Genomic DNA, 10,339 nt, shown 5'->3' on the forward strand with positions numbered 1-10,339 from the left:
GTATTACCAGGTTGTCACCTGACCGCTGTGTTGAGTTCGTGATCATGTTTGTTTTCCTCCAAACCACCCATTCTCCAAGAATCTGTGTTGGATACCCCTGAGCTAGTTGGTCAAGATAAACAACAACTTGGAGAGTTGGAAGATAAAACCTTGTCTAACTTAGTTCATTTCCAAAGGGATATCTTGTGTTGTGTGTTGTAGAAAGATGATTTCTTCATCAATTGGTCCTCGTGATCAATTAATGGACCTATCATCTTAACCAAACTTTGATTTGAGTATGGGCTATCATCAAATCAAATCAGAACCAACGATGTTCGTAATGTTGTCTTACTTGTGGTTGATTCCTCGAGCATACACCATTACATCTTTTGGTCTGACCAATGCTATCACCGTGTTCACTTAATTGTGGAATTCTATCTATATGGAAGCCTAGATGGTTTGTTGATGAGCCCATCGACAACATCCTTATCTCCTCCATGATTTGGTTGAACATCTAAGTTAGCGTTGGAAACTTTTGAAAGCATCTTCCTCGTGTTAGCTCATGAAGTTTATGTTTTGATGGAAGAAGTGACTTCCTCTAGTTCACGTGCATATGATGCAAGTTGCCGCCGTGAACTTGAGAAAGTTTGTTTCGCTTCCTCTGGAATCATCCCAAGTCAGTCATGCATACGTGCGAAGTATTCTTTGGTCTGGAGACTTGCAACCTTCATTCTATATGAATCCCTAGCACACCAAGCCACTGATTGATTTGTTCAAGGAAAAGAAGTTCTTAAGTGCTATTCCTTAAGGACCCAAAGGTACATGCGCATGACTTCGCTCTCCGCAATGATGGTTCCTAATCAGAACGCGGTAGTATTTTATTCTAAGACTACTATGTGGTCATGCTTGTCTGGGACAGCGTGTTCACATGTTGTAGCAGAACCAGCTCATGTTTTGGAGCTTGCTATCGTAGTTCATCCCCTGAGAATCTCGCAACGTCATCTCGTCGATTTGTGTTGCAAGCCTTCATTTTTCTTCCTAGACTCGATGAGTCTGGAATATCCTGCCACCAACCAGACCTGAATCTCGGGCAGATGTGATGGTTGGAATGTTTCCCAAGAGCTATAATATTGGTCTCTCGGTAACCGGTAGAGTGGATGTCGTGGCCAACACTCCCAACCGGAAGACCTATTATTATAGTATATTGACTGAGGAAGTTGGCCACCTCTCCATAAGGATTTCATAAGATTCTACTTCCGTAGATATTCCTTATGGATTCTTGTGCTCCCGAAGTCCGACCTTTTACTTGATGTTCTACATACCAAACAATTTTAATAAATGGGTTGCACTAGCACATCAAGGAGAACATTAGAAGCGGAGTGCTAAATGTCTCTCGGTCGATCGTTCAGATTTCATCCCCTTGGCCTCGCTAAGGTGAAATCCTAGAAGGTGTTATCTTCCTTTGCATCTACATCATCCATCACTATTCATCATGGTAGTATGTTGTGTTGCCAGGATCCTCGACACGGATATTGGTAAAACCTTGATGAATATGGAAATGCTCAAGTTCTTGAGAGCACGCGCAAGCAAATCATCCCTTGCATTGTCTTCAACAAGGTAGTTCACATCATCCATTCTAGTCCGAGTATGCCATTCCTTCGAACTCCGCCAAACGATTGATGTGATTTGCCTTAAGCTGGTATAAAGAGTTTCAATGATCTCTATATCAAAAGTAATTCTTTTTGCCACTTAAGGTAATAATTCTACGAGTCACCTTCCCCAAGGTGCCCCGTTACCGAATCATGGCAATTTTCCTCGCTACTTTGAAACCCTCGTCAAATTGTTTCTTCCATCCCTCCTGATGCATGTTTTGCCTCTCAACTCGAGATGTTTCTATATCTCATTCCGTGAATTGATCTTGTGATCATTAAGATGATCCTAAGTTGCTCGAATCTCAGGAAGATCGATTCTTCTTAAATTCTCCCTTTCTACTCGTTGTCATGTTGGATGTAGTTCTCAAAGCAAGACGACAAGATCAATTTGAAGCAATGAGTCAACATCTTCGATGAGGGTATTGGATCGAGAAGATTGTGTTAGCTTTTGTGTCCCCTTTTCCCCTTACACTACGCTTGAATCTCGGGACGAGATTCTTGTTTAGTGGGGGTGAGTTGTCACATCCCTAGCTTCTGACATTGCACTAGGCTAACTTCATGTGTGCATCATGTTTAAACTTTGAAAGAAACTTGAAATGGGGATTGCCTAAACCCTAGCATTAAAGGAATTCACTAGGTTCAACCAAAATACTTCCAGTAAATCCAAATGGCTTTCAAAAATGTTCATCATTCTTGGAAAATGCCGGAACAGTAACCAGAGGTGATGCACATTTTTCCATGACATATTTGGGCTCTGGAAAAATCATACTCTATTTGCATTTGGGCATTTAAATGCTCAAATAATCATAAACTAAAATGTTTACTGTAGGATATATTCCCAACAGTGATCATGAGTAGTTTCATGATTTTTGGAAGTGTCTAAGTATTTTTAATAAAGCCCTAAAGACTACAGAATATTAGAAAACAGAAACAAATAAAAAAAGAGAGAGAAAGGAAACCTACCTGGCCTCACCTGTCGCAGCCTAGCTGGCCAGCCCACCTGGCCGGCCCAGCCCAGCACCGCTGCCAGTCATCTCCCACCTCTCGCCAGTGGGACGAGAGGCGTGTGGCCGCCGTGCGCGCCCACGCGCCCCGGCCACCTCCTGCTTGCCGCTTCTCCCTGGACGTCCCCGGAGACGCCACGCGCTCCCCTCGACCCCTACCGCTCTCCCCTGTGCTCATTCCCTCCCCTGGACCTCTCTCTCTCACCCACCCGAACGGGTTCGTCGCCGCCGCTCGCCACCACCGCAGCCACCGTGCTGCCCTCGCCTTCCCGTGCTGTCTAGCAGCTCCGTCTCGACGCCCTCGTCCTCTCAGCCGAGTCAGGCAACGCCGAACGGCCTGCATCACCCCCTGCACCCTCGACTTCGCCGCCTCTGCTCTGAGATCGCCGGCGACCTCCCGACGTCGTCAGCCCGTCCCTGACCGCGCCGTTTGCTTCTACGTGACCGCAGTGAGCTCTGCTACCTTCTCCCCCTTCTCATTCTCGCTCTCGAGCTCCATAGCAACTGCACGTAGCTCACCCGCACGCGCCGCCGCCGAACTCGTCGCCGACGAGGCTCCGGCCATCCAACGGTCGCACCACCATGGCCGTTAGCTTCACCGCATCGCCAGGAGCCCGTAGCACCATCGCACGCCCCTCGGTGTGCTCTCTAGCGACGAGTTCGACTACACCCGTACCCCGGCAGCCGCACAGCTCGTCGCCGGCGTCGATTCCGGCGACCCCGAGCTCCACCACCACCACCAATCGATGCGGCTCATTCCCAGCTGCGTGTAGATGCTCTTCGCCGCCCATTTGGTCGCCGGAGCACGGATCCCGCACCCCACTGCCGCGTCTGGCCTCGCCGGCGGCTAAACGCCGGCGCGTCAGCCCAGTTGACCAGGGGTTTGACCTCCCCTGGGTCAATGACAACTGGGGCCCGCCTGCTAATTAACCTAGGTTAGATCTAAATTAATTCTAATTAGTTTAGTTAACTAACAGTGACACTGATACAGGGGACCCACACCTCAGGTTTGACCTGGACGACCCCGCTGACCCGCTGACGTCATCATGACACACTGCTGACGTAATAAACAATTTAATTAACTGGAATTATTTCTATACAGGAAATTCCAGAAAATAGCACAAACTTCAAAAAAATCATAGAAAATAATCTATAGCTCAGAATGAAAAGATTTATATATGAAAAATGATCAGAAAAATCCAATCTATCCATCTGTACTGGTTTCATGCATGTCTAAGCAACTTAACCCTGTTTTTTATATAAAAACATGATAAAGCACTATATAAATTCATAAGATGAGTTTGGGGTTGAATCTTTGGTTCAAAATGGCTCAAACCCATCTGGTTGTAGTTGCATTAGCCCAACACACTCATTTTGCTATGTCATGATCATGCATCATATTGTGCATTGCATTGATTGTGTTCCCTTCTCTGTTGCCGGTAATTGCCCCCTCTCGATAGCCGTGATTCTGACGATGAGTTCGATGACACCGATGAAGAACTATAATATCTTCAGAAGTGCCAGGCAAGCAAACCCCCTTGTTCATTCCGATACAATCCCACTCTCTCGCTCCTTCTCTCTTTTACTGCATTAGGACAACAACGATTCATTTGTTACTTGCTGCGGTAGTTGAACCCCTTTTCCTCTGCATGACCTGTCATTGCCACAGTAAATAGATGAAACCCACTAGCATGAGTAGGAGCTGTTTGAGCCCTGATGTGCCTACTCATTCATGCTTGTTTGTCATGCCTGCTACTCCTTAGAGTTGAGTCGGGTCTGATTCATCGGGGATGAGTTGGAATGGTGATGAACATGTCCTACTGTGTGTGAGCTAAGTGTGTGAACACGATTTGGTAAAGGTAGCGGTGAGAGGCCATGTAGGAGTACATGGTGGGTTGTCTCATTGCAGCCGTCCTCAGGAACTGAGTTCTGTGTTTGTGATCCATGATACAGTTACTACCATGCATTGGGCCCGAAACCAATGGACCCTCTCGGCTTCTTAATCACCCTTGTCCTCTGTCCAGGAGTTGCAAGTAGTTTCTGGTGTTTGTAGTATGCTGGAGGCCGTGGGCAGCGCTGACCGGAGGGGTGGGCTGTGATGCGGTAGGCACGTGGCACGGTGTACCGGGCGCCCGTTTGGTGTCTCGGGAACCCTGCACACATCGTTCGGGGCCGTATGTGGAAACCTCGGCGGGACTCCCTGCGGATGGAACCTGAATAGGCGATAAACCTGTACTATAGACTTGAGCGTTTAGGTAGGCTGTGGCCGACACCCTCGCTGGGCTTCCGCTTGAAGGTTGCCGAGTACATGCTGTGTAAACAGCGGTAAGTGGTGAGAGCGTGTGTGACGAAGTACACCCCTGCAGGGTTAATATGATCTATTCGAATAGCCGTGTCCGCGGTAAATGACTTCTGGGTTGCCTATAACAGTTCATAGACAAGCGAAAGTGGATACTCTAAAATGCGCAAGATAAGCGTGAGTGCTATGGATGGCGTCCTCGTAGGGAGATGGGAGCGAATCCATAGTGGTGTATTGATATGGTGAATATGTGGACTCGTGTGCGCCACCTCAAAAGAGTTACTTGCATTCGTAGTTCAGGATAGCCACCGAGTCAAAGCTGGCTTGCTGCAGTTAAACTCCACCACCCCCTTTGTTGATACCGATGCATATGTAGATAGTTCTGATGTAAGTCTTGCTGGGTACATTTGTACTCACGTTTGCTTATTTTATATTTTTGCAGAGAGACTTCAGTCTCGCTAGTAGTTCCGCGTGGACTTCGACGTTTAGCTTGATACCTCAGCTACGATCTTGTGCCCTCGGCAGGATCTGGTAGATAGTCAGGCTTCTCAGCCTTTTCCATTTGTAGATGTCTGTACTCAGACATGTTAAGCTTCCACATGTGTTCGACTTGTATGCTCTGAATGTTGGGTCATGAGACCTATGTTTGTAATATCTCGCTCCTCGGAGCCTAATGAATAAATACTTGAGTCGTAGAGTTATGTTGTGATGCCATGTTGTATTTACCCATATCGGGCATATTGTGTGTATGATTGAAATGCTTGGTATGTGTGGGATCTGACAACCTAGTTGTTTATCCTTGGTAGCCTCTCTTATGGGGAAGTGTAGTCTTGTGCTTCCATGAGCCATAGTAGTCCGCTACAGCCCGGTTCACCGGAGTCCTGCTAGCCCAGCACTACTGCTCTGGAACACTTGACTGGCCGGCATGTGTTTCACTTCGCTCCTGTGTCTGTCCCTTCGGGGAAATGTCACGCGGTGACATCCAGAGTCCTGCCTAGCCTGCTACAGCCCGGATTCCCGGAGTCCTGTTAGCCCAGTGCTACAGCCCGGATTCACACGCTGCTGACCGACACGCTCGATGTTGATTCATGTATGCCTGTACCCGTAAGTTAGTGCCACTTTGGGTTCACGACTAGCCATGTCGGCCCGGATTCTTTGTCATATGGATGCTAGCGACACTACCATATACGTGAGCCAAAAGGCGCAAACGGTCCCGGGCCATGGTAAGCCGACACCCGTGGGAATACCGTGCGTGAGGCCGCAAAGTGATATGAGGTGTTACAGGCTAGATCGGTGTGACTTAGAATCGGGGTCCTGACAGCGTTGGTATCAGAGCCTGACTGTCTGTAGGATTACCAAGCCAAACTGGTCGAAGTTGAGTCTAGAAATGCTTTAGTTATATAAGGGAATTGATTGCGGAAGGGAATGTAAGGCTCTTTTTACTCCTTTACCTTATGCCCTTCTGATCTGAGTCACCCTCTTCTCTTCTACGGGGATTAAGAACTAGGCTTCTAATCTTCTATCAGGATCACGTGTTACTAATCCGTAGTAACTTATAGGATTGTTGGTTACAAGCCCCAGTTCAGTTTCTACTACTTCCGTGTGATCATAGCTGGTCTCGGAATCTTGATATTGTGATGTTAAGTGGTTATGCCACCATTTTGCAGGATGTCTCGAATCTTTTCTGAGCATTTACAGCCGTTATGCTGTCCGAGTCATCCCAGGTTCCTAAATAGTCTGATGCATTTGCAAATCCTTTCCGTCCGTTCTCGATGTTCCTTTGGGCCAGATTAACCACACTAATCGTCGAGTTGAGGTACTCCGTTACCTCGTCGTGTATGTTGGAGTTATCATTATGACCCTAGGTGTCTTAGAGGACCACTTAGTAATCTAGCAATGCTTGCATCCCCAGTGTGATGATTCTGGCCATTATTCTCGAAAGCATCCCATGATGCCATTTAGTTAGTAGGCATTCTATTTCTGGGTTCTTGAACCCAAGATTCACTCTACTTAACTCGTGTAGCTAGTGTTTGCTCGTTCCTTTAGGATATTAGTAACCCTTGTGATAGTCTTCGAGGTCCGTGGTATATCATTCTTCCAAATACCATGAACTGCTTATGGCAGAAGTTCTCTTGAACCAAAAGATCACAACTAGAGTGCTCTTGACGAGTTCTCCATCCAAATTGTGATTCTGCCAGTCCTTCCTCCTCTGCATGGGTTATCCGGAAGGAATATGTTGAATTTGTTCGACATACTAATCCATGCATCCACAACTCAGAAAAACATATGTTCCTTTGGGTTGTCCCTCTTTAGTTATTTTCTGGCCCTCGTCTATCAATTGATAGTCAGGAGTAATTGTGCATTTGTGTTATCGATGCCTATTATTCTTGTGGTTTGTCAAGCCATTCTAATCCGAAATGACTAGGAGAAACAAACTCCAATACCTCGTCCATCTTTGGGATTGGGTCAAAGTAGTTGTATTCCGCAGATCAAATGCCTAACCAGCTTTTGTTCTGTTCTACCTTCGAGTATTACCCCCTTTATGTCGAGAATATCGTAGGAATTGCACCACCTTTTGTGAACTCTTGACGCAGTGCTACTCCTCACCATCATCATTCATTTCCCGGTCCCGTGTTATTGTAACCGGAACACCGACAAGTGAATCATGATGCGTGAAATCAATACTCCTAGCAACCCCGTTGCTTGGTAGTTAAAGGACAATAATTTCATCCTTAGCGTGTTGGTTACTGAATCACATCCTAAGGTTGATCGTGCTACCAGTCCTTATCTCCGGTGCACTTTTCGATCAATGAGTTAGGATAGTGTCAGTCCTTGCTTATTCGGTCATATCGTCTTGCTCTGAAAAGCAAGATCGTTCTCGAGCTTAGTAACATATCGGTGGTTCGTGATGTTCTGAATATCTTCTCGGATGTATTACCAGGTTGTCACCTGACCGCTGTGTTGAGTTCGTGATCATGTTTGTTTTCCTCCAAACCACCCATTCTCCAAGAATCTGTGTTGGATACCCCTGAGCTAGTTGGTCAAGATAAACAACAACTTGGAGAGTTGGAAGATAAAACCTTGTCTAACTTAGTTCATTTCCAAAGGGATATCTTGTGTTGTGTGTTGTAGAAAGATGATTTCTTCATCAATTGGTCCTCGTGATCAATTAATGGACCTATCATCTTAACCAAACTTTGATTTGAGTATGGGCTATCATCAAATCAAATCAGAACCAACGATGTTCGTAATGTTGTCTTACTTGTGGTTGATTCCTCGAGCATACACCATTACATCTTTTGGTCTGACCAATGCTATCACCGTGTTCACTTAATTGTGGAATTCTATCTATATGGAAGCCTAGATGGTTTGTTGATGAGCCCATCGACAACATCCTTATCTCCTCCATGATTTGGTTGAACATCTAAGTTAGCGTTGGAAACTTTTGAAAGCATCTTCCTCGTGTTAGCTCATGAAGTTTATGTTTTGATGGAAGAAGTGACTTCCTCTAGTTCACGTGCATATGATGCAAGTTGCCGCCGTGAACTTGAGAAAGTTTGTTTCGCTTCCTCTGGAATCATCCCAAGTCAGTCATGCATACGTGCGAAGTATTCTTTGGTCTGGAGACTTGCAACCTTCATTCTATATGAATCCCTAGCACACCAAGCCACTGATTGATTTGTTCAAGGAAAAGAAGTTCTTAAGTGCTATTCCTTAAGGACCCAAAGGTACATGCGCATGACTTCGCTCTCCGCAATGATGGTTCCTAATCAGAACGCGGTAGTATTTTATTCTAAGACTACTATGTGGTCATGCTTGTCTGGGACAGCGTGTTCACATGTTGTAGCAGAACCAGCTCATGTTTTGGAGCTTGCTATCGTAGTTCATCCCCTGAGAATCTCGCAACGTCATCTCGTCGATTTGTGTTGCAAGCCTTCATTTTTCTTCCTAGACTCGATGAGTCTGGAATATCCTGCCACCAACCAGACCTGAATCTCGGGCAGATGTGATGGTTGGAATGTTTCCCAAGAGCTATAATATTGGTCTCTCGGTAACCGGTAGAGTGGATGTCGTGGCCAACACTCCCAACCGGAAGACCTATTATTATAGTATATTGACTGAGGAAGTTGGCCACCTCTCCATAAGGATTTCATAAGATTCTACTTCCGTAGATATTCCTTATGGATTCTTGTGCTCCCGAAGTCCGACCTTTTACTTGATGTTCTACATACCAAACAATTTTAATAAATGGGTTGCACTAGCACATCAAGGAGAACATTAGAAGCGGAGTGCTAAATGTCTCTCGGTCGATCGTTCAGATTTCATCCCCTTGGCCTCGCTAAGGTGAAATCCTAGAAGGTGTTATCTTCCTTTGCATCTACATCATCCATCACTATTCATCATGGTAGTATGTTGTGTTGCCAGGATCCTCGACACGGATATTGGTAAAACCTTGATGAATATGGAAATGCTCAAGTTCTTGAGAGCACGCGCAAGCAAATCATCCCTTGCATTGTCTTCAACAAGGTAGTTCACATCATCCATTCTAGTCCGAGTATGCCATTCCTTCGAACTCCGCCAAACGATTGATGTGATTTGCCTTAAGCTGGTATAAAGAGTTTCAATGATCTCTATATCAAAAGTAATTCTTTTTGCCACTTAAGGTAATAATTCTACGAGTCACCTTCCCCAAGGTGCCCCGTTACCGAATCATGGCAATTTTCCTCGCTACTTTGAAACCCTCGTCAAATTGTTTCTTCCATCCCTCCTGATGCATGTTTTGCCTCTCAACTCGAGATGTTTCTATATCTCATTCCGTGAATTGATCTTGTGATCATTAAGATGATCCTAAGTTGCTCGAATCTCAGGAAGATCGATTCTTCTTAAATTCTCCCTTTCTACTCGTTGTCATGTTGGATGTAGTTCTCAAAGCAAGACGACAAGATCAATTTGAAGCAATGAGTCAACATCTTCGATGAGGGTATTGGATCGAGAAGATTGTGTTAGCTTTTGTGTCCCCTTTTCCCCTTACACTACGCTTGAATCTCGGGACGAGATTCTTGTTTAGTGGGGGTGAGTTGTCACATCCCTAGCTTCTGACATTGCACTAGGCTAACTTCATGTGTGCATCATGTTTAAACTTTGAAAGAAACTTGAAATGGGGATTGCCTAAACCCTAGCATTAAAGGAATTCACTAGGTTCAACCAAAATACTTCCAGTAAATCCAAATGGCTTTCAAAAATGTTCATCATTCTTGGAAAATGCCGGAACAGTAACCAGAGGTGATGCACATTTTTCCATGACATATTTGGGCTCTGGAAAAATCATACTCTATTTGCATTTGGGCATTTAAATGCTCAAATAATCATAAACTAAAATGTTTACTGTAGGATATATTCCCAAC

The sequence above is a fragment of the Triticum aestivum genome, chromosome 6D (assembly GCF_018294505.1).
Source record: "Triticum aestivum cultivar Chinese Spring chromosome 6D, IWGSC CS RefSeq v2.1, whole genome shotgun sequence".
Classification (NCBI taxonomy): Eukaryota; Viridiplantae; Streptophyta; class Magnoliopsida; order Poales; family Poaceae; genus Triticum; species Triticum aestivum.